We start from the raw sequence: 27,523 nt of genomic DNA, 5'->3' as shown, positions 1-27,523 counted from the left end.
CCTGCAATGCATCCTCTGAGACACCCGTGAACTCAACCCTTCTTGGACCACAAGCCCTTATCACTAACTACTTCGAGGCAGGCATTTCCTGGATGATGTTTATTTATAAATCATCTATGTGTACCCCCGACTTTCAAGGAATGTATCAAAACTCAGCAGAGTTAACGTCTTTCCTTTCTTTTCTTCAAATTAAAGAACTCACATGCCTTCAGTTTTCTCTTTATCTCATCATTGCCTTTTGGGGTGCAAGCCTCCTTTGCAACTTGGGCGATCCCCCTTCAAAACAGCCACTACAGTAACATTTCTGAAATAATAGGAGATCATAATTAAAATCCTGCCTCAGTCCTGCAATTATGGCCTTCAGTTTGGACTCTGAAATAAGGCCCCGGCCACTCCAGATTTCTGTCTGTGCCCACACAGCCTCAGGCCTGGCTATAAAGATAAACACACAGACACACAGAGACACAGGTTGCCAGCGAGCTTAGCCAGTAAAATGCCTGCAGTTCAAACATGAGGACACAGTTCAGTACCCAGAACCCACATAATAAAAAGCCAGATAGAGTGGCACACAGAAACAGGCAGATCCCTGGCTCCTGGGTCAGCCACCCTCTTCTACGTGATGTGTCCCAGGCTAGTGAGAGTCCCTGTTTCAAGACACAGGGTGGGGGCTTGGTTCCTATGGGTACCTTCATGACCATGACTTAGATGCTCCTGCAACCGTGTAAAAAGCATCACTGGGGGTTTTGAAAAAGGCAGATCTCTGAAGCTCATTGTCCAACCTAGTAGAATTGATAAACCCCCAGTTCCAGTGAGAAACTGTATCAAAAAATAGGACGGGAAAGAGCAATTAAGGAAGACACAGCTTCTGGCCTCCATATGTGCTCACACGTGTGTGCACACCCATCTGCACACAGACATGTGTATATGCCATGCACGCACACACACGTACAAAATGAAATGAATGGCACCTTAGGAAACACACCTGAGGTGAACCGCTGCCCTTCACACACAGGTGGTGCGCACACATGCATGCTTGCATCCACATCCATACGCATGACCAGAGAAAGCCCAGCTGTTGAGGGAGGGAGCAGACCAGTTAGTGAAGTGCTTGTTTGACTTGAACTCAGGACATTTTGAGTTTGATCCTGAGAAACCAGCTAAAAAAACAAAAACACCAGGCCAGTGCTGATGGTACACACCTATAAACCCAGCACTCAGGAGACAGAGATGGGCAGATCTCTGTGAGTTTGAGCCCAGCCTGGTATACAGAGCGAGTTCCAGGACAGACTCCAAAGCTACAAGAAGGTTTCTGCATAATAGAGATTTTTTTTTCTTTAGGGGTTTAGTCACTGGTAGGTTGCCCATGCCTCCAATGGACGGCCCCACGCATGTAATCATTTTGGAAGCACCAGTTTGACTCAGTAGTTTATAGAGAAGAAGAAGAGAAGGAGGAGGAGAAGAGGAAGAGAAGGAGGAAGAAAAAAAGGGGGAAGACATGAATATGAAATTGGAAAGTCCTGTCATAGGACAGATGGTAAACGGGTAGCTTTTAGCAGGCCCCAGCAAGAGAATGCAAAAGGTAATCCCCAAAATATGCCCTGACACTTCCTTTACAGGAGCCACTCTGTGGCCCTGTTTATCATCGGCAGCCAGCTCATGCTCAGCTCTCCCTCACCTTCATGCCCACACTCACTCACCACCACTTCCCCTTCTACCACAGAGAAGTCTCTTCAATCCCTACCTACCCCTGCTGCAATTAACCTAGGCTTTCAGCATCCCTTGCTTCAGTAGTTATATCTGCTTGCTCTGCCAGCCTCCGGGTTCTCCAAATAATATTCCAAGCCCAGTTATCTTCCGTGAGAAAGTTTAGCCTCCATGATTATTCCCAATTAACATGTTTATTCTTTTTTTTAAAAGATTTATTTATTACGTATACAACAATCTGCCTCCATGTATGCCCGCATGTCAGAAGAGGGTGCCAGATCTCATTACAGATGGTTGTGAGCCACCATGTGGTTGCTGGGAATTGAACTCAGAACCTCTGGAAGAGCAGCCAGTGATCCTAACCACTGAGCCATCTCTCCAGCCCAACATGTGTATTCTTATACCATAAAACCAGCTCCTACCCACCTACTTTTGTTCTCAAACTTGTATTTGTAAAAACCAGAAAGGTATATAACTCCAAACCATGACTATCTGCTTCAAGATAAGTATATACTACTCCTTTATCCTTTGAGTCCCGGGTAAAGAGTAACCTAACCTACTCCCGTGACACAGCCCATGCAAAATCACACCTTCCCTACATATTCACAGTCTTTATGGAAATCACTTCCTTAGATGATTCATTTTTGCTTGCTTGTTCTTGTGCCTACCCAGTTCAGGAAAATTACTATTGCCCCGACCAGCTCTATCAGTTCCCAGAAATAGATTTATTCTCGTGTAAAGGGTAGAGTGTGGGAGCAACCAACAAAAGATAGAATTCTGTTTAGTTCAAGAAAGAGAATTAGATGGGTGTAGCGAGTGAGGAAGAGAGGAGCAGTGGAGTCAGGAAGGGGGAAGGGAGGACAGAAATCCTTCTCAAAGCAGTGGGGAAATGCAATAGAATGAATGAAAATGTCCAAGTAATTTCTCTAATAGGGGAGCTAATTGCTTCATTCTTGAGCTATGTATTTTGTATGTTGTGTGTATACACACACACACACACACACACACACACACACACACACACATACACACACACGAGTGCCGGTATGTCATGGAGGGCAAAGAGCAATTCTTGGGAATCAGTTTTCTCCCCTACTTTGTGAGGTTCAAGGAAGGAGCTCAAGTCATCAGGCCTGTAAACCTGAGCCATCGCTCTGTTTCCATTGCTCATCTTTAGACTAATTTCTCTATGCCTCTGTGACTTAACCTTCCTTGTCATCACCTTCCAGAAAAAAACATGCCCCATTCATCTGATTCAGCTGCATTTATTTATTTATTTATTTATTTATTTATTTATTTATTTATTTATTTATTTATATGTGTGGGTAATGCATGTGTTCGTATGTACCGTGTGCATGCAAGTGCCCCAAGGGGCCAGAAGAGGGCATTGGATCCCAAGGAACTGGAATTATACATCGTGAGCTATCACATAGATGCTGGAAATGGAACCCGGGTCACCAGCGAGAGCAGTGAGCGTTCTTAACGGCTAAGGCATTTGCCCAAGCCCCTTGTGTGCATCGTGCTTTATCAGAAGGAACGAATAATCAAGGGTCATCATTTGGGCTGACTCCAAGGGAAGAATAAAGGAATATCTGCAAGACGGAGTAGGGAACCAAAGTTCAGAGGAAGCTGGAAGATGAAAACGGAAGGAACTAAACATGACAGGTATGTACAGAAAATTTGGCCATCGCTTTGGCCTTCTGTTGTCTGCTGGCTGGGAAGTTTGAGCAGATCTAGTCTAGACCTCATATGGGGTAGGAATAACCTGTTGACAGCTGACGTCTGACATCATATCCTCATGTGATTCCACTGGGTCTGGATCTCTGCCTAGTTGACATTCTACGTGGCAAATGCTGCAAGGACAGCACCATGACTTTGGTATTTTTAGTTAAGCAGCCTCCTTGCTGTATAATGAGAGGTGATATTAGTATATTACACTTCTAGCTTTAATTATTTAATGAATACTAAGAAGTTATTTGAATGAGCATGTCCCCTGTAGGCTCATGTTTGAATGCTTAGTTCCCAGTTAGTGGAAGACTTTGGGAAGGACTAGAAGTTGGGGCCTTCTTGGAAGAGGTATGTCAGTGGTTTCTAAAGCCCACACCAGGCCCAGTTCCTCTCTCTCTCTCCCCCCCTCTCTCTCTCCCTCCCTCCCTCCCTCCCCCCCTCCCTCCCTCCCTCCCTCCCTCTCTCTCTCTCTCTCTCTCTCCCTGCTGTCACATTTCCACACACTCAGGAATCCTGTAAAAACATTAAACTGGAAGCCATAATATAAGCACAAACCCTGTGCATGCCGCCTCCATCTCTATGAATTCACGTGAGCCTTGCTCAATTGGTTCAGAGGACCTTGTCTTCTTGGTGTCCTCCATTCCCTCTGGCTCTTACACTCTTTCTACCTCCTCTTTCATGGGGATCCCTGAGCTCTGAGGGGCAGAACTTGGTGGAAACATTCCATTTGGGGCTGAGTGTTCAAAGGCCTCCCACTCTGCATAATGTCTAGCTGTGGGTCTCTATATCTGTTCCCATCGTTATTATTAATGGGCCACTCTGAATGGAGTCATTGCTGTAGTATGGATCTCCAATATCCCCAAAGGCCCATTGTTAAAAATTTCTGCTTCCTAGCCAGGTGATGATGAACCCTCTCAGAGGCTCCTCGAGAGCGGTCTCTTAAGTCACTGGGAGGACTGTGAGGGGGGCTTGGTTCCACTCTGTATCTTTGCCTCCTGGCTCATGACGTGCTGACACACAACCCCATAGCAATGTAGGACTTTATCAATGGACCAAACAACAAATCACAGTTGGAACCTCCAGAATTGTAAGCGAACACTAATCCTTTCTCTTTATAGACTGATTGTCTCAGATGTTTTGCTACAGTAATAGAAAGCTAACACACCTAGATGACCTGAAGTGTAGACCCAAGGACAAACCAGAGGTTAATACTCACACATGCACAAAAAAAAAAACAGAGCTATATACCTACATGCATATGTATAGTGTTATGGACGGAACTGGATGCCTCTACAGTGGACAGGTTCTATATTTGGAGGTCAGGCTTTTAAAGAAGGAATTCAGTGTAATGCAGCCTCAGGCTGGACTCTAATCTGCTGTGACTGGTGTTCTCACCAGAAGAGGAGGCTAGGAAAGAAGCATGTATATATACAGGTAAAAACCCATGTAAGGCTACAGAAGAAGATGGGAATCCATAAGGCAAGGAGGGCTGTCTTGGAAGAGACCAGTCTTACTGACATATTTGATCTTAGGCTTAAGGCATCTGCAACTATGAGAAAATTAATGTTAATTTCTTAAGACTCCAGTGTGTGGTATTTGGTAATAACAAACCTAGAAAACTAATTCAGGGACCACATTTTCCAAACTAAGAATTAGGGCATGAGGCCTCACACATACAAATGATTCATAGACACAGGGACTGGAATACCTTTGATGAGAAGCCTAGTCATGCTTACTCCATCACTGATACCTAGTCTTAATTCCAAATAGAACTTCGCCTGATCTGAGGAAAATGCGTCTACTTTATGACATCTAAGAGAAGAAGGTCCAGTACTGTAGCCGGACACCTACCAAAGCCCCGCTCAAAAACTCACGCTATCTACGTGTGTTCTCTTCAGGTTGCTTGGAAAACAAATGAACTGTAATTTAAAGAGGAAGAAGAAGAGAAACCAGACTTTCTCAGCTTTAACATTTAAGTGTGGTCTAAATTACTGTAATGTCACATGGTTCTATTTTTACAAAAAGAAGTGAGCTAGTAATCCTGCAAATGTCTATGAAGACAAGGCCTTTGAGAGAAATGGCAAAGGATAACACATTCCTAGGCTCTGAGGACAGCAAGCTGTAGAATTAGAATAGACCTGGGGTGGAGAGAAAATAAATATTATTCAAGATCTAAGTACAATAAAGAATTGCAAGTTGGCTGTGGTTGTTGATACAGTGCATAATGAACAAAAAAAAATTAAAGCTCTCGCTTACTAACTTCCCTCCAGAAAATGTCAATATATGTGTGTGGGGGGTGTGTGTGTGGGGTGTGTATGTGTGTGTATGTGTGTGTGTGTGTGTGTGTGTGTGTGTTTGAAAGCCTGCTAGGGATCCAGAGAATAATGTTAACGCATATGGAATCCTCATGAAATGCAAGCCAGGTGTGAATTTTTTTGTTTTTGTTTTTCTCCAGAAGACCAGATTCAGAGGACTTCTGTTATTACTTATGTCGTTCAGTTCTCACCATAGGTTAGAAAAATATATCTAAGTAAAAAGGAAAATTAAACTCTGAATGTGTCTGGGCCAAATACAAACATTCAACTCTGGGGGCAAGATGACAAAATAAAACCAAATATAAAATTGCCCAATTCACAAAAGGCAGTTAAGAAATAAGCATAGCTAGAAAAATTTAAATTACATCCTGTTCTTAAATGAAGTAGGGAGGTCTCATGCTAATTCTTTGAAAGCCCCCCAAACCAGGTGTTTCTATCCTCATCTTTCCTAAAGTCAATACCAAAACAGAAAGATGAGGCAATAAAAAGTTTGGTGGCAGATACTAACAAGGTAGGTGGCCAGTAGAAGTGAAGTAGAATGTCTCCCTGGAGAAGAACTCACCCACCAGGACTAAAAGAATGGGTGAATTCTTGGAAAAGGTTATCTCTACAAACAAATAAGACTTCCTGTCACACACTGGTGTGGGAGGTCCTTCTGTCTATGTATTGATTTTATTGGTAAACGAATAAAGAAACTGCTTTGGCCTATAGCAAGGTAGAACTTAGCTGGGTAGGAAAAACTAAGCTGTATTCTGGGAGAAAGAAGGCTCAGTCAAGGAGAAGCCATGTAGCCCCGCCGGAGACAGATGTCGGAACTTTACCCAGTGAATTACAGTCTTATGGTGTAGTAATAAAGAGCAGCGGCGGGGCTGCATCCCCAACACCCCAGCCGCCTGCTCGGCTAGCTTTTGCCCCGAAATAACAACACACAAACTGTATTCATTTAAACACTGCTTGGCTCATTTCTACCTAGCCTCTTCTAGGCTAACTCTCGCACCTGGACTAGCCCATTTCTTATCATCTGTATAGCACCGGTCTTACCGGGAAGATTCTAGCCTAAGTCCATCCTGGGTCAGAGCTTCATAGCGTGCATCTTCCCTGGAGCGGGGAGCATGGCGTCTCTCTGAGGCGTCTGCTCCGGAGAGGAGAGCTGTCGAGTCTGACCTCACTTCCTCTTCCTCCCAGCGTTCTGTTCTGTTTACTCCTCCCACCTATCTTCTAACCAATGAGGACCAAGCAGTTTCTTTTTATTTAACCAATGACCTTCCTCCGTCATTATGGCAATACACAGATTAATGGAGATGGGTTAATTTATGAGTTAGCCAGAAATATACTTAAGCTATTGGCCAAACAGTGTTACAATTAATATGGTTTCTGAGTGATTGTTTCAGGACTGAGCAGCTGGAAACAAAGAAGTGGCCACCTATAACAAATTGGTGCTCCAAAATGTGCCAGTTAAGCCCACATGAAACCTGAGAAGGCTCTGAAGGAATTCTAGACACTAAAAAACAAAGTTTAGCCACATTTTTTTCCCCAAATGGGCTTTGCTTGCTAGTGGTATGCTGCAGCTCCTTTAAGAGAAGTCTTACTGATTCAGCAGTCGTGGAAAAAAAAAATCCACATGATTTTGAAATAGTGAATTTCTGGGGGTGCTGCCAGCATGAACTCTGACTCTTTCTGGAGGTCTGGCTATGGAGCATTTAAATGGGGTTTGTAAGCAGAGTGCTACAACTTGCTTACTGGCAATACAGACCTGTTGTGGCCTGACCCTGGATCTGGGGTGGACAGAATGGCTCTCAGAGCAATGAATGGGCCTCCTCTGACATGTTGGATTGGGCGGAGCCAAAAGACAAAGCAGCCTTAGTCATAGTAAAGTCATTTAACTTTTTGAGAAGCACATCTAATCAGAAAAGGATTACAGCTACGCAATAAAGACAGATTCAGATTTAAAAAAAAAAAAGACCTCTAAATGAATCAGAGTTTTGGATAAATGCACGTAGGCTTGGCAGAGAAAAAGACTATAGTTATAAAAAGAAGTAAATGTTTTAAAAAAAAATAAAACAAAGTCTTTAAAGAGACAGAGTAATCTTGTAGAAAAGGTAATAAAGTAAGAAAAATAAGACACATAAAGATGGAAAATACCCAGAGAGAATCTGGATTATGTATATTATCCATATAATATGTCCATATAATAATATGTATATTGTTGTGTTTTCTTTAAATTTTTTTGACTGTGAAGGAACTAAGTACAGAGAAACATTTCATTGTATGGGATGCTAAACTAAACCAAACTATATGTTTTAAATGTATCTTGATTCCAAAATTTAGGTTTAAGGATATGTTTCTTTTGAAAAGAGGTTCTCCTTTTGTTTCCACGGAAGATGAGAATCTGTAGCTTCATTCCAGGCTAATGTGGTTTGATGGACCAAGAGCCCCCTAAAAGGTCACCATGAACACCTCCCAAAATATTTTGCCCAACAAAAAGTAGGAAGTAGTTTGGAGAGAACTACACCTAAATTCCCTAAATGAATGCTTATAAATGTTTGCTTACATTTAAAGAGGGATATGCTATAGATATTTGCAATGGTATAAATCTTGGTTTATTGATACAAATTTAAGGTCAATTTTGTTATACTGTGTGTATGTATTTCTGATCTTGATTAACGTACTGTGTTTGTGCAGCTCATTTAAAAATGTAATGTATAATTAAGAAATATAGGTTAACAGATAATCATCTATAATAGTCAAACTTATAGTCATATTTGTTGGATTTTCTTGTTGTACAGAGATGTACTCCTTCCCTCACTGGTGTCCAGCCAGGGGTGACTTCATAATTGCTTGCATGTTCTTGTGGCTAAAGACCAAGGGAAGGCTAAAATAGGGAAAATGTAGACAGATTGAAAAGGAATACTGGATTGGAAGATCCTGTTCTTCTTACCAAAAAGGAACTTCCCTTGTGCCTGTGGGTCCCAAGAGCCCAGAGAAAACTCTAAAAAATGCTCTCAACATGAATCATTGTAATAACAGAATTAATTCCTTCCTATCAAAAATCTGTCTTAGGACTGGAGAGATGGCTCAGCCATCTTAAGAGGGCTTACTGCAAAGAGCCTACATGGTGGCTCAAAACTACTTGTCACTTCAGTTACAGGGCAACACTATCTTCAGACTTCCACAGGCTCCTTCACAAACTCATGTAAGCACACATACATAAAAACAACGAGGAAATCTTTTTTTTTTTTTAAAGCCTACCACCTAAGTCACTCGACTGCTTCCCAAACCCTTCAGATTTGTAGGCTCATTGCCCACAGCCGGGTCCCACACAGACTGCAGTCTCTGTAGGTCCCAATAAGGAAAGATCACTGACCTCTTCCTCAAGAGGATACAGAGTCAGGAAAGGGAGGAACCATGACTGAATAGGTATGTCCAACTTGCCTTGCAGGAAGCCAGGTACGCAGAGGTGATGGAATGTGCTTATTCAATTACACCTTTGCACATCACTGGCATCTTCCTGTAGAGCAGAGGGACTTGTCAAAGTTCATGCCTTAACTCAGGAAAGGACAGCCAGTAGCACATAGACAGGATGGGACAGAAACAGTCAGGTAGACTGAAGAGGGAAGCCAGCAAGGCTTATCCGCTGACTCTTTCCAGCCTCTCAGTGCAACGTCCTCTCCCCTGAGGCTTAGACAAACCTTTCTGTAATAGGAGTCATATAAAACAGGGGGTTTCTTTGCTGCTACCTCCAAGAAAGGAAAGGCCAGGACAAGGCTTTGAGAAAAGCAAGGGGGAGGGAGAGTGATGGAATTCTGATTTCTATGGTTCTGTTTACCAGGGGAGGAAGAGTTCACATTTCTGGCTTGCCTTGGGGGGAAAGATGAGAAAGGAAGAGACGAAGGAGCAGAAAGGCAGGGACTTATTTCTCTGAAATCTCTAACGACATTTTTTGAGCTCCAACATGACGAAGGCAATCTCTAAGCATGACTGATTTTGAGGAAATGCACGTGGCAGAGCGTGAACAATAAGGTCATAGGTCACAGGCTCTGTTACAAGTGGACCTTCATCTCTAAACACCGAGAAACTGACGTCTAAACCTACAGCAGATACTCACTACTTTGAACGAGTGACCTTTACATAGAATGTCCATGTTTACGTAGAAAGCAGCCATTAGCCAGAAGCACAGGACACCAGTCTACCAGAAGAACTGTCATTTTGCTTACACTCAGTTGTGTGGCTCACATCCTTTCTGGTATCGCTAAAGAGGCCTTATTTTGAAGAGAGGGTTATCAATCTATCGAGTGCCTAGGTCTCGGGTTTAGTAAGAAATCGTCAGTCACAACTCATGTTTTGAAAAGAATAAGGTTAAATTCTGATTAGTGTAACACCCACCACAGGACAAAATAAGGGGCAACAAGGACCTCAGAAATAACTGGCTGCTATTCTGCAGATCACACCGGTGGACACTGTTGCCCGAACCTCTAATTCGCTAGAAGATATTGCTCTGCTCCGCCACTGAAATGGCAGGGTGAGCAAGTTTTTCTGATGGAAGACTTTTATCTATTATTTATTCATTAAAGTGGCATGCCTGCATATACCCACTCTCACGGTTATTGTCCATGCTACATTAATATGAAATAGAACACGTGCAGATTTTGTGTGTTTCTTGGGAAACTGGTTTTCTCCGACGAGAGTGGCATTTCAACACGCATCTCCTTCCATTTCGTCTTCCTGTGACATTAATACTATCTATGAGAAAATACTCTCTGCACTTGCCAAAACAAACTGTTGTCAACTTCAAAAGGAAAGTGACATATTCTTCATTTTTGCTTCTAGATTTAATAGAGATGAAAAGCGGGCTTTAGAGGCAGACAGTCTGCTTTCCTAAGGCCGGGGGGGGGGGTGCTTTCCATTGCAAAGATCCAGAGAGAGCAGCTGGCACTTTGTAAAACCGTGGCTAGCCAAGGGCAGGATCAGTTTTTGCGTTTAGCTGCTTAAAAGCAGCTTGCTGGTGTGTATGTGTGAGTGTGTGTGTGTGTGTGTGTGTGTGTGTGTGTTTTCTGAGAAAATCTCATTCTTAAATTTGTTTTCCTTCTGTTCATAACAGCTTTTGTACATGTTGCTAGGAAAATACACTACTAATATCCCTAACTATGTATGCATTATACAGTGTACAAACCAGTGGTTCTCAATGTGTGGGCCGCGGCCCCTCTGGGCCTCGAAGGACTCTTTCACAGGGGTTGTCTAAGACCATCAGCAGATAAAAATTTTACATTTTTATTCATAACGGTAGCGAAGTTACAGTTACGAAATAGCAATGAAAATAATCTTATGGTTGGTGTCACCACACCATGAGGAACTGGAGCAAAGGCCACGGCATCAGGAAGACTGAGAACCGCTGACATAAACCAAGTGTGGCTCTTGTCCATCTCACCAATATCTGTCGGAGGATGCAGACCTTCCCACGCTAACACAGGATAACCGATGTCCTAAAGCACGTTCTGGTCGCACTGTCCCAACGAGCATTGACAACGCTTGGGGAGTTTTCTGTTGGCTGGATGAGAAGCTACTTTCAGTTTTAAACATTTCACCATCTCGGAGTGACAGGCTTAGGCAGGTAGTGGGTGAAGGTTGATAGGATAGAGTACATTTCTTTTTTTTCTTGTGGGTTTAATTTTTTTCCTGCATTTGAAATGTATCTTTTGATGAAAAGACATCAAAAACCAGCTGTCATAATGCCTAACTAAGAGGGTTTGCTTTGTAGCTCTTTTGCTTTGGGCTCTTAAAAATACAAATTTTTTAAAAATAACTAAGCATAGTTCCAAGGATAACAAACTAAAAGAACAGCAAAAGTCAACTCTATCTATGAGCCTTGTAATTGCAATAATTTAAAAGTTAATATGTTTTGAATCCAAATTATAAAAAAAGAAAATTTACACAATTGCGCCAAAAGATTTTTCTAATCTAACCAAAGAAATGAGTTAAAAAGGAAGTAGATTAAGGATAGTTACCACCCCTCAGTAGTTTTGCTGTTTATATCAATGCACAAGGCATCAAATGATAATTCCTCCTTTAGCTCACAATTGCGGGAGTCAATAAGTGAGTTGGTCCCAGGTGTGTGGGACCTTTCCTTTGCATCCTGGAACCTGGAACCCGATGGCTCTTTAGCGAATGTGTCTTAAGTTCAAGATGTTATCATCGCTAGACATTGGTGCTTGTGGGAGGTAACAGTGTATAGAATATGGGAAGAGAATGCGTGGCCATTGTGTCTCAGACCCTGGTCCCTGGAAAGTTCCCTGAGCCACATGGAAAGAATGAAATGTCTGTACATCCTCTGTCATGATACTTACACACACACATACAAACATGCTGTCTTAGCTAGTTTTCCACTGTTGTGAAGAGACACCATGACCAGGGCATCTTACAGAAGAAATAGTCTATTCGGGGTTTACAGTTTCAGTCCATGATCATGGCCAGGGGCATGGCAACAGGCAGGCATGGCCTCGGAGTAGTGACTGAGAGCTTACATATTGAAAGAACAACCATGAGATAGAGAGAATAGCTAATCGGGAATGGCATGGACTTTTGAAACCTCAAAGGCCACCCCCAGTGACACAAGTCTTCCCAAAAAAGCCACACCCCTAATCTGTCCCGCACTTAAAAAAAAATGGCCAACTGAGGACTAAGCATCCAAATATATGAAGCCTCTGGGGCATTCTCATTGAAACCACCAGAGAAACCCATCCACGTATACTTAAGACACGAGTCTTAGAAAATCACTTACAAAATGCAATTAATACTTAGTGTGAGGATTGCATAATTCCCTTAAGTGGGAATTCCCACATTAGACATATTAATTTCTTCCCAGAAGTGAGAAGGGGCATTCGCCCTTGTAGCTCTTTCTATGCCTTTCCCCTAATTTCTACTATAAACTAATCCATATAGCAGAATTAGGGGATTTGGCCCTAAAGTTAAAAGTGTTTCCAAATGTTTCAAAATCCACATACTATTCTTAGCTGTACAAAACAGAGAAAAGGTCCAGTTTTAACTGGTCTGTGGTTGCTAGGGAAGTCCTCATGCAACCCATATAATACCATATTGTGGTATATTTAAAAGTGGTACAGTTTCAGGATGAACTTCCATGTATATATATTTCCAAAGTGGTAAGTTGTGTGCATACACTTTCATAGGCAGAAAATTCACCTCAGATGCACTTGTTGGGGAAGCCTAAATGCTGTTACGAACGGGAGGGGGGGTGAACACACACTCAACCGGGGCATTACCTGACTCCAAAGTCTTAGGAGTAGGAATGCTTATGAAAGGAGAATCAAATTTCATTAGCTAATATGAGGACAGAGGGTGGAGTCAAGCATCTTGAGTGACATATGAGAATGAGTCCCAAGGGGACATAACAGAATGAAGGGAAGACAGGCCTGACAGTCTCCAGTATCCAGGGCAGATGGAGTGGAGCAGAAGTTCAGGCCGGTCGTAGAGCCAAGGAGTCAGAGCAGGGAGAAGATCCTTGAATCAAGGAGTGGATAAGCAAATGTAGTATCCGCAACGAAGGCTGGTTGATTTCGATTACACTGAAAACTAGAAAATCCTGTGCCTTTCTTACATTCTCTTCCTAAAATTACATCTAAAGACTAACCAACCTACTGGCCCACCAGCGATCATGGTAAGCCTCTCCATGGGATCGGTTTTGCTGTCATTGGTCCCTCTGGATGCCAGCTCCTCCCTGAGACCCCCCCTGGGACCATCTGTAGCTACTGCACTGAAAACTGACTTCGAGTGTGAGATCCCTCCTCTGTAATTCAAGCCCACATCCAATAATTTGATCTTCCACGAAACTGATGAAAACCTGGCATACATTGCCCACACCAGGTCTTCTCATTTTCTTAAAGATGCTTCATAAACCTCCCGGAGCCTGCGTTTCTCTCAGATAGTATCCCCCAACCCGGACACTTTTATCACGGAACTGCCGTTCTTTCAAATACCTGTTGTGTCTCTGGCTTCCCTGCCTCAATTTAACAGCAGAAATAGACCCCCAAAAAATGTATTTACTGGTGACATTTCTGCTAAGTGTCACACTTGTCAGACAAACACGGGAAGGAACAAGTCTCTTTGACAATGCAGGCTTCTCGGGCTCAAGCTGGGTTTTCTTTTTGATTATGCCCACAGAACCATGTCTCTGAAGAATGCTCACTTGGCTTACAGTCCACCCATGCAAGTCACTATGTCCGTGAATTTTACCCCTTGGAACAATCCAAACATCAGCAGGGCTAACCGCGGTGTCTAGCTTGGTTGCTCTGTGAGCACAGCTCACAACCGCCTCACTTGGTTGCCCTCCCTTTTCTGCACGTTACAGTGAAGAGCTTACTTGGAGAACTGTGGGAACTTGCCCGACCTGTGCGTGTGTGAGTGGTGACACCTGCCGTGGGATCGATGCTGGGCCTCTAGGTTCTCTCTTGAACGCCATGTTGACTTCTCAGTCTCTGTGGATTGCTGCGAGCAGCACCTGCCTTTGTCAGCCTCCGCCACGGTAACAAAAGCACCAGAAGCTAGACGGCATTAAATCGGACTTCTCTGTCTCCCAGTTCTGTGAACTGGATAGATATGAAGTCTCACGTGGGTGCTTTATTTGAGGCGTAAATGGGAGTCTGGTTTTCCTGTAGTATCTCCACATGGCCAGGATTCTCCCCAGTCTCCTCTCATAATGGCGTGAGTCCTGCTATGAAAACTCCACCCTCATGATCTAATCTAACCCTATTACAGTATACTGTGGTACAGTATAGCAGTTTTCATAAATAATTCCTTCATAACCCACAACATAAGGTGGATCATTTTTCTACTGTTCCTTGTTCATCTCCTTGTTAATCACAATTTAAGTCTTCACTTCTTTCAATGGGAAAATATTTTATTTTTGCTTTGATTTTTTTCATTGTAAGAGAATTATGAAGGGAGCATGATACAGTATAACTTTCATATTTTAAAATAGATAAATTGCCAGACGGTGGTGGCGCACCCCTTTAATCCCAGCACTCGGAAGGCAGAGGCAGGCGGATCTCTGTGAGTTCGAGGCCAGCCTGGTCTATAGGAGCTAGTTCCAGGACAGGAACCAAAAGCTACGGAGAAACCCTGTCTCGAAAATCAAAAAAAAAAAAAATAGGTAAATTGCATCGCTCACTGTCTCAGGAGACATGCACACACATCATAAACGATGAAGACCAACAAGGGCATGGTGGACGGCAAAGTCAGTAGAAGACTCACTTGAGGAAGAGGGGTAAAAAGGTGGGGATCCACCAAAAGACTCAGTATTATTGGATTTTTCCTTACCTTTAGTAATTCTCTCCCTCTCTTTCTCTCTCTCTCCCTCCCTCTCTCCCCCTCTCTCCCTCCCTCTCTCCCTCCCTTCCTCCCTCCCTTCCTCCCCCCTCGTGATTTTAGACACAGGGTCCCACCATGTAACCTAGAACTCAATCTGTGGACCAGACTGACCTCAAACTCCGAGAGATCTGCCAGCCTCTACCTCCCAAATGTTGGGATCAAAGGTGTGCACCATCACTGCCCAGTGCTCTTTACATCTTTCTGAGGGTTTGGGATTTTTATCATTTTTAGAAGAGGTGAAAGAAGGAAACTGAATGAGAATTGGCAGAATATAGCAAAGAGAAATTCTAAGAGTATGGAAGTCTAAAGTTCATCCTTGAGCTTGCTCGCTCAGTTAAAGTCCTCTTTCTCTAACTGTAGAAGAAAGGTGTTGTCCTAGAACAGGAATAGACTAATTATAGACCTCTAAGACTTACTGGAACATCCCCATACCCGTTCAATCACATACAGTCGATGGCTGCTTTCATTCTATGAGGGCTAAGTTGAGCAGGAGCCAAAAGGGTATTTCCGAAAAACGTATATGGAGCCATACAGAAAATGTCCCTGCAGTGGCAATGGCTGCCTCCATCTAATACTCAATCAACCCAGAATGTAGCTAAGGTACCAAGACTTTTGCACTGATTGTGGGTCATAAATGTCAACTATTCACACACATGCATGCATACACACACACACACACACATGCGCGCACAATTTGCTTTCAGTTATCATGTCCATTGCGTAAGCCTGATGAAGCTTTCAGACTTAGGAATCAGGTAGCAACTGCTCTGCTATTGTCCTGGAGGATGTAGACACAAACATCCTCGTCTGGGAGGATACACTCTGACTTGAATAGAAGGAACACCCACGGTCCCCAGGCACGCATTCTAAGGGTTTGTAAATGGTTCTACTTTGTGGGATTTACAGAGGCGAGTTTTAGAATAGAATATAGACACTAAATCTTTTAATAAACTGCCAGTGTGAACAGAGGTGCCATACATGGAAGCAGCAAGCAGAATTATGGCTCAATAGCAAGAATTCAAGAGCTGGATGTCGAAGGCTATAATTCTTCCTTGTACCTATGCTGCCTGACATCTTGGGCATTATATAGAACTTCTCTGTTAATATGAACCTCACTGGGCTGCTGCAAGGGTTGGATGGTATCATCCATGACACATCATTTTGCATACCAAGCACTCATCTCGGGATAGGACCTGGCTAATAGTTATCTCACTGGGTTGCAGAAAGAATTAAATGATGGTTTTCTTGGGATAGCATTTAGAACAATACTGATTATATTAGCTACCATTAGTGATGGTGATTAGTGATAGCTATAACACATAATACACATTCTGAAATGGTTTTAAAAGCACAACTTCTAGGGGATGCTTTCATGACTGACAAATGATCTGGGGGGAAAGTATGTGGAAGATAGTTGAAGCATATCTGTTCTAAATGAAAAAGGGGGGAGGGAGGGTAAGACGGAGGGACAGAGGGACGAAGGGAGGGAGTAAGTCAGTCCTAGAGGATATCAGTCAACAAAGTCATCCAAGAGACACAGTGAAAAGCATTCCTGACTCCTGAAAATGGACCCCATTACCCAACAGTGTCTGCATCATTTCATGCAAGAGGCCTGAAATCTCTCTCTGGCTCTACAAGTTCCAACACCAAGTCATGACCGCTTTCGTAGCTTTTGTGTGTCTTTGCCCTGTCCAAAGGACCTGTTGAAAGGACACATTAGTCCCCTGTGCAATGATCTTGAAATGGGGGCCTAATGGAGCTGTTTGTCTTATGCCAACAGAGTCCTTTCGAACCTGTTCTATGATGGAGCAATGCTACTAATAAAAGAGGGTTTGTGGGAGTTCATTTTGCTTGTGCTCTCCTGCCATAGAAGCCACGCCCACTTTCCTTCTTGGGGGATGTCACAACCAAGCAATCACCCTAGATGCGAGAAAACAGGCCCTAATTTGCTGGCCCCTTGATTTTAGACTTTGTAAATGGCAAAACCGAGAGGATAAATTTTGTCCCTGGTAAAATACTCAGTCTTGGGTATTTTGTTATATTAGCATAAAACAGACTAAGACGATGACAGTGGCATAGAACCAGTCAGGAGTGCCTGGAGTGAGCACCAGCTTCAGTAGGATCGCCTTGGCTCTCACACAGGGCTACAGAATGAGGCTGAGGAAGCAGCGTGGCCACCCTGACTTCTGTTTCCTTAATGGAAATCGTCATAGCACAGAAACAACCGAAACGACATCACTAAGTTTGTGTCTTCTATTAATCAGAGTTTAAAGAGTAAAAGAGAAGTGGCTATGAGTTCATTTTACCAGGCCTGGAGTATATCTCAATGGCACATGGGTGCTCAGCTTATGCAAGACACAGCAATTTATGTTTTTTTGTTAAAAGTTATTAATGGGAGGTATGTATCTGCGGCAGCATAAGTGTAGAGGTTATGGGACAGCTTGCAGGAGTTAGTTCTCTCTTTCTACCATGTTATGTCTGCCTATGAATTTAGGATCAACACCGAAGTGTAGGGGGAAAAAAGATGGACTTTCTCAAAACCAAAGCATCTCAGGTCTGATAGCCCTCGGCTCCAGCTACAGGACTCCTCTGCTTTTAGGTCCACAGCGTGTGTGCCAGAGCCTTCAGGAGCCAAGCAGTATTCTGCCGGTGTGATGACACAGCATGTAATTTCAGAACCCACAGAAACGGACCGTTAGAAACACACACATAGGGCTAACTGGTTGCCTTTTATTAAAACTGCAGCTTACACAGCTTACGCTTCTCGGAGGTAGTCAATCCTTTCAGGACACTTGTGAAAAATTACTTTGCTTTTTTCTTTTCCAAATGGTAAAACACTGATGAGAAATCAGTATTGAAGTTAGTGTGAGCCTAGAGAAAACTCGCCTCTCGAAGGACCTGATAAATGCAGTTTGTAATTTCTGAACTGGCCGCAAGAGGGCGTCTTTTAGTCTCGGTGAAATAAACCAGTGCAATCCTTGATTTGAACTTTACATTTTACAAGGAAGGAAAAATGAATTGAAAACCAAGCACTGGGTATCTTGCCACCACTAATACTTGGCTGACTATACAGTTTGTAAAATGTGAAATTGGTTGGTCACACTCTCATTTATAATTTAGAGTTGATTTTTTTTCCTTTTAGGTTTGGCGTCGGCAGCGATGGAAACTAGGCACCCTTTAAAAGCATGTGCACGATTTCTTTTCCCAGTCAGTAGATGAAGTAGAGCCAAGCATCATCTTTATTTCTGTCAGTTTTGCTATTAATATATATATAGCTCCTCCTATTATGCAGTTCAGTAAGAGTTCTGCCGACTTTGGCTCCTTATTTATTATTTAAGGTAATGCTGTCAGGCTACAGAATGAATTTTCCTTAGTCTATCTCTACTCCCGCACCATCTCTGGTTAGTGGCTTCTATGCATTTTATTGTCATCCTTAGGGAAAAAGACTCATGCTCCCCCCGAGATGCGACCTGGTTTTAAGAAAAGAAAGAAGGTTTGGGAGTTGGAGATGGCAGCAATTTGCTGCCTAGCGTCTATGCAGCCCTGGGTTCCATCTCCAGTAACATAGAACACTGGGCATGGAGATGCACACCTGTGCCCAACACTTAAGAGGTAGAAGAGGAGGATCAGAAGTCCAAGGCCATGCTTGACTATAGTCTCCATAGCAAAACAATCTATAGACTATATAAAAAACAAACAGGAATGTCTGGAAGTCATTTCTAGAAGGCTAACAAGAAAGCGCTAGCGTTGGAGACCCTACAGCACACTTCTGGGTTTTGGTTTTCAGCTTTTGCCTGTGGGTTCTCCATCCTGCCCAGGGCTCCATCTCCACACATGCCACTCCTTAAGCTCAGGTCCCCGTCTTCTATGATTGTATTACATATGACAGCCAAGAACGCTATGCACAGCACCACAGCCGCCACAAGCCGCCACCAGCTTTCGGATTCCTTGCCCGACATACACACCTTTCCTCAGTTCTACTGAAGTTTTGCAAAATTTGGACAGATAAAACCAAGATCACCTAGAATTTTTTTCCATCAATATCACCTCTCTCTCTCTCTCTCTCTCTCTCTCTCTCTCTCTCTCTCTCTCTCTCTCTCTCTCTATCGCTCGCTCTCATAACTTTGTATTTGAGACAGGATCCCATGAAATCTTGAATTCATTGTGTGGTACAAGATGGCCTTAAAGTCTCTTGATTCTTCCGCCTCAGTTTCCCAACTCTTCCCAACTTGCTGGCATTACAATGGTGTGTTACAGTCCAGCAGTGGTGGCACAGGCCTTTAATCCTAGCACTGGAGAGGCAGAGGCAGGTGGATCTATGTGAGTTCAAGGTCATCCTGGTCTACAAAGTGAATTTCAAGAGAGCCTAGGATATACAGAGAAACCCTGTTTTAAGAAGAGGAAAAATATATAAGAGACGATTAAAGAAACTGACAAATATGTGTTACCAAACTTGGCTAAAACCCAGCGTTTCCTGATGGAATTAGTGAAAGAGGGTTGAAAACAATTCAATTGTGACAAACACAAATCCTCTATGGGTCTGATCTAAGTCCTCTGAATATATACATTATGGCTGTGTAGCCTGATGCTCTTTTGGGACTCATAATCTTGGGGGTGTGGGGTGTCTCTGACTTTTTTTTACCTATACTTGAGTTCCTTTTCCTCCTATTCCTGGTTGCCTCATGCAGCCTTGATATGAGTGTGTGTGCCTAGTCTTGTGTCTTGTTCTGTGGATAGCCCTGGGAAGCCTGTTCCTTTTCTTTCTTCTTTTTAAAAGAAAGGAGGAGTTGATCCGAGGGACAGAGGAGTTGGGAGGAGGGCCTGGGAGGAGTAGAGAGAGGGAAAAGGACAGCTGGGAGGTAATGTTTGAGAGAAAAATAAAATTTTTTAAAAAGTGGGAAGTTTTTGATAAATAATGAACTATAAATAAACTGGTCTTTTGTGATAGTTAGAGAACATTAAAAGAAGAAAATAATTGTTGCAATCTATAAAGTACAACCAACAATCCAATCAGTTCCGTAGACAAAGCTCTGCCAGTGACGTGCCCACAAAGTTCTCTTTTAGCCGTGAGTTTAATCCTCAGCCCTGAGTGAATCAGGTGTGGTGGGCCAGCCTGTATTCTCAATGCTGACAAAGTGGAGGAAGAAGGGTCAGAGGTTCAAGGTCATCCTTGATTATGTGGTGAGCTGGAGAACAGCCGGGGATACAAGAGAATCTCTCTAAATAAAATATTTAGTTAGAAAGGAACTCGAATTAACAGGCCCTTGACCTATAGTCAGTTTTGTGAGAACGCTGTAACAAATGACCTGCATAGGCCTCTTGGAGAAGAGGAAACCAAGAAGCCAACTGGAGCCGGAGGCCCAGTAGGGATGGGCGGGGACAGCTTCAGGTTCGCTTCAAACTCCACCCTCACCTTCTCCGGGATAAGTTAACACGGGTATTCAGATGGTCTAGGATTGCCAGAAGGAAGCCTGATTATGTTAAAATGTACAGCTGCTAAAAGCAAAAGCAGGGGTCTGTACAAAGACCTGAGATTGAGATACAAGAGTCCGGGCTCTGAGGCCCTAATCTGGTACCATGTGACTCTGATCCAGCTCCTTGTCAAAGACTATTTCTCTACTGTGACATATGATGAATATATTAAGGTGTTTGGATAAGAACTCCTCAAGATCATCAATTTGTGCTGTGGACAGCGCAGCAAGTATCAGGTCTTGATGGAAATGCAGAATGCTTTCTCAGTTTTCTCCCTACCTGTTTAGTCTATGCTCAACACTAAATAGAGAGCCCACACCCACATCGAGAGGATGTCACGTTTTCAGAATAACTGCCTGACTTTCGAGGCACAGAGCCTGAGAGATGGGCTCAGAAAGAACAGAATTCTGATGTCCGATATTTCCAAGGAAACCCTCAAGCATCTCGTCAAGTTCAGCCCTGCCTAAGTGAGAAATGTCAGGGTTTGTTTCCCAGCTTGGCCCGACTTCAGGGGGGATCTGCTGCATGTGTGTGTGCTTTGTGTGGCCCTGTGTGCAGAGAGCTCTTTCTCAGCGCCTCTTGTGTCTCTGCTGACTTGAAAGCCAGCATCCATGGAACCACATACTGCGGGAATGCGGAGGCCTCCATCAGCCTCAACTAATGCATGAAGTAGATCATAGTGCAGGGGCAGGGGAAAGATTGGCAGCTGCCACCCTACCGGCGGATGTACAGGGAAAGCATACGCATAGAGCTTAACTTCTATTCTGATTGCTTCTTGGCAAGTCCTAGGGCATACAAGATGGAAGCCAGGGCACTGGATACATCCATCACTCTATTCTGGACTGCTTGTTTTTCCTCCATAAAGTCCACAAAACCTTCTATTTGATTTGCACATGAGTTGGGCTCCTCTTTTTCTCTATCATTGTTGCCTAAGCTTGCCTGGCTAGTCCTCTTGGGAACTGTTGCCCAGGTTACAATCCATGGTCTGATGGACACATAATAGGGCACAGCCGAAGAAAGGGGGCTTCTGAAGGGACGAGGCACCATTATAAATACCTCCTTAGTTCAAGTGGACCCTTCATTTGACCCCTGTAAATATAAGATTCTCAGTAGTGTGATGCCTTCGAGGTCGTCTGATGAACCAGACAAGAGGCCCATATTAGGGTTATCAAAACTTTCTCCAATAGGTAACGTGACACCTATTGAGAGTAATTGGTTTTTTTTTTTCACAGAATTTCACATTAACATTGCAAAATTGTAATCTTTTTTATTTTGAAAGATTCCTAAGTAGCCACATCAAAATGAGAGGATTCGCCTGCTATAATGGAAAATCTACTAGAAGTTGAAAGATTTGTACCTTGTCATACATATATTTTCTTTAAAAAAAAAAACAGCATCTGATTTTTTTTTGTGGTATCCTTGTATTTTGACATTTTTCTATGATTTCCCTTCTTGCTAGATCCAAAGTTTCCTGAGGATGTTAAAAAGGAATTTCAGGGAATTTGTGAAACTCTGCTTAAATAGGGTTATCAACTCTCACAAAGAGAAATCCATATTTAAAATGCTGATCCATTACCTAATGCACTCATGAATACCCATGCCAAGAGCTTGAAAATGGAAAGGAAGTATGGAAGATTAGGAATAAAAAGGATTTGTACAGGTTATTTTATGTAGTCTCCGCCACAGGCCAGTACTGCGCCATTTTATAGGGACCTACAGAACACAGTAACAAGTCAGGGTTTATTCAGGCAAAGCGTGAGGGATCAAAGGTTGGAATTAGAGTCTATGTGCTGGGGAAAAGCCGGTCATACATACATGAAGCAGACAGGGCTCAGTGATCTCTGGAGTCCCGCTGTGGATGACTGTGGCCTTCAGACAGTGGTCTGTGCCTCAGATCCCTGGCAAAGCCCAGAACTTGAAGCCAAGTGCAAGTGTAATTTTTTTTATGGAGCAATAATATTTATTTTGTCCACTCAGGTAACTCAACAGTAGAGTTGAGTTTATTTACTAGCTTTTGTCTGTATCCTGTGTCAGTACCGGTGTGCCGTAGAGCTCACAGGGCTCTAAGACTGGGTCAGGCTCAATCGAGATTAAAAGGAAGCAGTGATGTTAAAATAAAATAGGTGTTATTCAACAATCGAGGCCCAGGTAAAGATCATGAAATATACCGGTCTCGGTCACTCGGGAAGGTTTGATAATCTTCAACCACCACCCAAAACAAGGTTTAGAGCTGTTCACCACTCTGTAAAGTTCCCTTGTGATCCTTAGTGATCAATACCCATCCCTAAGAAGGAACACTACAGTTCTGAGAACCCAGCTACTTCTGAGAGGCAAAAGGCAAATGGCATCTGGATATCAAGATCCTTTGGCAGAACGAAGGATGGGTTATCTGAATGTGTTTTTTCTCCCATGAAGCTTATAAATTCCTTAAAAACAAGCTTGGGTTCTTTTCACACTCTAGCCATACAGCAAGCATGCTTCCTTCTTCATCTTTACTTACATGAGAAGATACTCCTAACCAGGTGTGGTGGCGCACGCCTTTAATCCCAGCACTTGGGAGGCAGAGGCAGGCGGATATCTGGGAGTTGGAGGCCAGCCTGGTCTGCAGAAGTAGTGCCAGGCTCCAAAACTACACCAAGAAACCCTGTCTCAAAAAAACAGAAAACAAACAAACAAATAAAGATACTCCTAGATCATCTGAATTCATTCATTCACTTATATATTCATTCATTCAACAAAAATCTGTTATCACCTAAGTATAGGTGCTGGTTTTAAGCAAGACCCACATAGCCACATCCTTTTGGGGCCTGCAGTCTTTGCTGGGGAGACAAGCCCCTGCCATTTCTAAGACACAGGATAAACAGAGCTCTGTTGGCTGGATCGAGGACCTGACTTGGGGCTCAAAGCCACAGCTCACTACTCCCCCCATTATTTATTCACAACCTACTACATGCCAAGGCACAGTTCAATACAGCAAGAATAGAAGAAGAAACTTCAAGAGGTTTCACTTCCAGGAATTACTGATCTCTGGCAAATTGTCGCTCCTTAAAAAAAAAAAATAAAATAAAACCCTGTCTGCTTTCTCCAGGACCTCTGGACAAGGAAGCACTCACATACCTTTTCCATCAAATCCACAGTTCCACATCTTTTTAAGCTGCTTTGATGAGAGCTGTTGGGCAGCTCTTAGATGGGAAAGGAAGTAGCTCTGCCAGGCAAAGGTGGAAGACTGCTTCCCCGCAGAATTGCTGGCACTTCTCAGTGTTTTAGTCAGTGTGCTGTTCGCAGAGCATTTCAAAGACAAACTACATGCTTCGGCTGGTTTGCCAGCCCTTTGAAAACAGACTAACCAGAGTCCCGAGCTCATAAAATCAGCACCTACCCTTCCCGAGACACAATCACAGTCTCCACTCTTCCTTAAGGTTAAGGGCTATAGCTTCGAGAGGACAAAAGTTTCAGGTGTGGATGAGTGCTCGATACCATGAGACAGGACAGAGCTGAAATCGACTCCTCTTTGGCCAAAACTTTCCCATTAGTGTATCAGAAACAGCAGAGGCTCTGATTGCAGAGCGAATAAATAGGGCATAATGGGTTTTCAATAAATGCTGTGAGCCAGGCTCCAGATCTGTTTGGAGAGGCTTATTTGTCACGTAGAGCCTGCTGGGGGAATTGGAGACAGACCAGTAACGGGAGCTGAAGTTCACAAAATGAGACGGTGTCTGCAGGGGTGAGGTGAGGGTAGACACGTATGCAAACTGTGTCTGCAGGGGTGAGGTGAGGGTAGACACATATGCAAACTGTGTCTGCAGGGGTGGAGTGAGGGTTGCAACCTGTGTCTGCAGAGGTGAGGTTGGGATTTACATGTATGCAAACTGTGTCCGCAGGGGTGAGGTTGGGGTTTACATGTATGCAAACTGTGTCTGCAGGGGTGGGGTGGGGATTAACATGTATGCAAACTGCAAAGACGTGACTTCTGACTGGAGTGCTCCAGTGCTGAAAGCCACCTTCCACTTCAACCTGGAGTCTGAAGGTTTTCAGAACAGTCTTCGTCTGAAAGGGAGACAGAGCTTATGAAGCTTTTTGACTTCTGTTTTGTTTTATTTTAGTTTAGGTGTGGGTAAAAATAAGCTTGAAGCTGAGTGTAGTAAAGGGTCTTAAATCACAGAGCTGATTAAACCAGAACTGAAGACTGAGCTCTCCATTTCCAGACGTGTGTGTGTGTGTGTGTGTGTGTGCATGCATGCATGTGTGTGTGTGTTTTATGTTTGGTTTTGGGGAGGGGTTGTTGTTGTTTTGGGGATTTTTTGTTTGTTTGTTTCTCGGTATAGCTCCGACTGTCCTGGAACTCACTCTGAAGATGAAGCTGGCCTCAAATTCACAGAGATCCACCTGTCTCTGCCTCACAAATGCTGGGATTAAAGGTATGCGCCACCACCACCTGGCTGGCCTGTATGTTTCTAACCCACATAAAATACCGCTGTGAAGAAGGCATTTGACATGGAGGAATAAAACAAGATATTTTGTTCTAACAGACCTGTTGGCTGAGGTTTCCGTCCCACCAGTACCACAGCTGTTCAGTCTCAAAGAATCGCACAGAGGTCTACATTGATTATAAACTGATTGGCCTATTATCAGGCTTCTTATTAACTCTTATAACATAGTAGCTGGTCCCTCAGAAGGGAACCCAGAGTCGTCTATCTCCAAACTGTGATCCTCAGAAGTCAAACCAGTTATGTCAACAATACATCTAGCACTGATAAAATAAAATAAAATAAGAAATCAATCCTTGGCATATTGAAATCGGAAAGAATGAGACATAATTTATGAAATCAAGCCAGAATTGTAGAAAGCCCATCAGTGTTTTCAATTTACTTTTCTGCTTCCTCTGCTTCCACCAGCTGTCTAGAGCAAACTCACTAATAATTCAGAAAAATGTTAACACATAGTTGCTTGTTCAGTGAAGGGTTGAGAACTTGGTGTCTCCTCTGCAGAGAGTTCTGACTTCTCCAGGCTGGAGTTCCTGAAGCCACTTCTCACCGTGATCTAAGGAGGTTCTACACCTCTATCTCCTGTTTCTGGGACCTGCCATTCACAGCAACCTGCTTGCAACAAAGTAGCCATCCTTTGCTCTGAAGTAGGAAGTATGAGGAGAAACAGTAACACCCAGAGAACAAGCAGTAACCCCCTCCCAAACAAGCTCCCTAACTTACTCAGTGTGCTTCCCGCTGTAAACTTAGACAGGCAGAAGAATCCTGCGGCCACGTGTGAATTTGCATTTGAATTCTCCCTGCCGGGAAGGTTCAGCAAACCAATTAACTAATTAAACCAATTAACGAAATGCGTAATTAACCTTGAAAACAGAAGTGTCAACAAGCACAACAAAGAAGTTACTCTCCCTTGGAAACTGCCTGAAGGTTTCGAGCCTTCCTGGTGTTCTGTCTTAAAGGGGTACTTTCTCAGTTTATTTCTGGAGAGTAAATACACAGGCGCTTTGAAGAGCATGAACCCAAACACGGGCTGTTTCTCAGGTGACTGTATACAAGTCCTTATCAGGTGAGTGAGAACAGGAATTTCAAAGCAAGACTCCAGCATGGAGAGTGGAGATAGTCAACACCTGGTAATCCAAACAATTGAATGGGTTGGGGGTTGGGGAGAAGGCCACTAAAAAAAGTTATTGGAAGGCCATTGTTTGAACTCACCTCCTACTTGGCGGCTCCAGCAGCTGAGGCCAACCCATGTGAAAGTTCCCTCTATTAACTGACATGCTATAAAACTGGATTCTGAAACAGGCCAGCTTTCAGACCCAAGAAACTCATAGCAAGTGCCCTGATTTCCTGATCTGCCGGACAAGGAACTCCGTCTGCTTTAGTCAACGTAAAATACCTGAAACGGGGACGGACTGCTTGTGTCTGGATTCTGCTGCCTTTGGCCCTTCACTGGCTCTTGGGAACACAGCCAGCCTGGTAGAATGAAGTCTTGCCCACTTTTAGGATTGCAAGCAAAAACCAACTGGATATTGAAACTGAAGTCGTTGTCCTTTCGTGCTTTGGCACAATGAAATCTTGTGACCTTAGGCATTCTGCTGCTGGTGGTGACCCTTCCTTGCCAAAAACAACTCGTGAACACCTTGCCTGAGTATTCTGAAACATTTTGGTTCTCAGGCTGCTCAGGAAATGTTACTTAGAAAAATTGGTCTAGGGCTGGCAGAAGGTGGAGAGGGTAAAGGTGTTCGTGACCAAGTCTGAGAACCTGTTCAGTCCTCACAATCCACACAGCGAAAGAAAGGATGGATCCCTGTAAGTTGTCCTCTGACCCTCCCACACACATTTCCACACACACTGTTTTGAATGAGCAATGTATTTTTTTAAAAATCAGGAAACAATAGTTGTCTCAGAAAAAAAAAAATCAGCAGGGCTGGAAATGTAGCTCACCAGTAGAGTTCTTGTCCAGCAGGTATAAGGCTCATGGTTCAAGCCTGGGTACTGCAAAATAAATAAGTAAGTTAATTTACCGATCAATCGACAATGAGCTAGTAGATAAATAACACATTTAAGTTAATAGATAATAGATAGATAACACATACAAATAGATAACACAGACGAGAACTGAACAGCCATTGACTAAGGTAGCTTGAAGTAGAAACCCATTTCAGAAAACAAGCAAAATCTCCAAGGAGAGGCACACACAGAGCATCCAAGAGAACTGGAAGCTAACCATCAGGAAATGTGGAGCGTGAAATATGTACATGTAAATATGTATGAGATGCCTCATACTGGATTTTCTTCTTCCTCTTCTACAATAGACACTGCTTTTCGCGTTGACCTTGGAAGAGATCAAAGCTAAGTCAGCATAGGATTTGATTTCTAATCCTTGAGTAAAAAGATACACTGTGAACTGTAGCACCCAGCCAAGCTCACAGATTCTCCCCA

The 27,523-nt window shown here is 43.3% G+C and overlaps 1 long non-coding RNA gene across 1 annotated transcript in view; it reads right to left on the bottom strand.

The window, feature by feature from the left end:
• LOC142852769 (uncharacterized) overlaps positions 1–27,037 on the bottom strand; it is a 51,007-nt gene extending 23,970 nt beyond the window's left edge. The window contains exon 1 of the long non-coding RNA XR_012910985.1: positions 27,026–27,037. This is a non-coding gene — a long non-coding RNA (uncharacterized LOC142852769). The remainder of the gene's footprint in view (positions 1–27,025) is intronic.
• Between the last annotated feature and the right edge of the window lie 486 nt (positions 27,038–27,523).

Source organism: Microtus pennsylvanicus, chromosome 6 (genome assembly GCF_037038515.1).
Source record: "Microtus pennsylvanicus isolate mMicPen1 chromosome 6, mMicPen1.hap1, whole genome shotgun sequence".
NCBI lineage: Eukaryota > Metazoa > Chordata > Mammalia > Rodentia > Cricetidae > Microtus > Microtus pennsylvanicus.
Note: the sequence above shows the minus strand (reverse complement) of the source record. Positions and strands in the feature narration are given on the sequence as shown.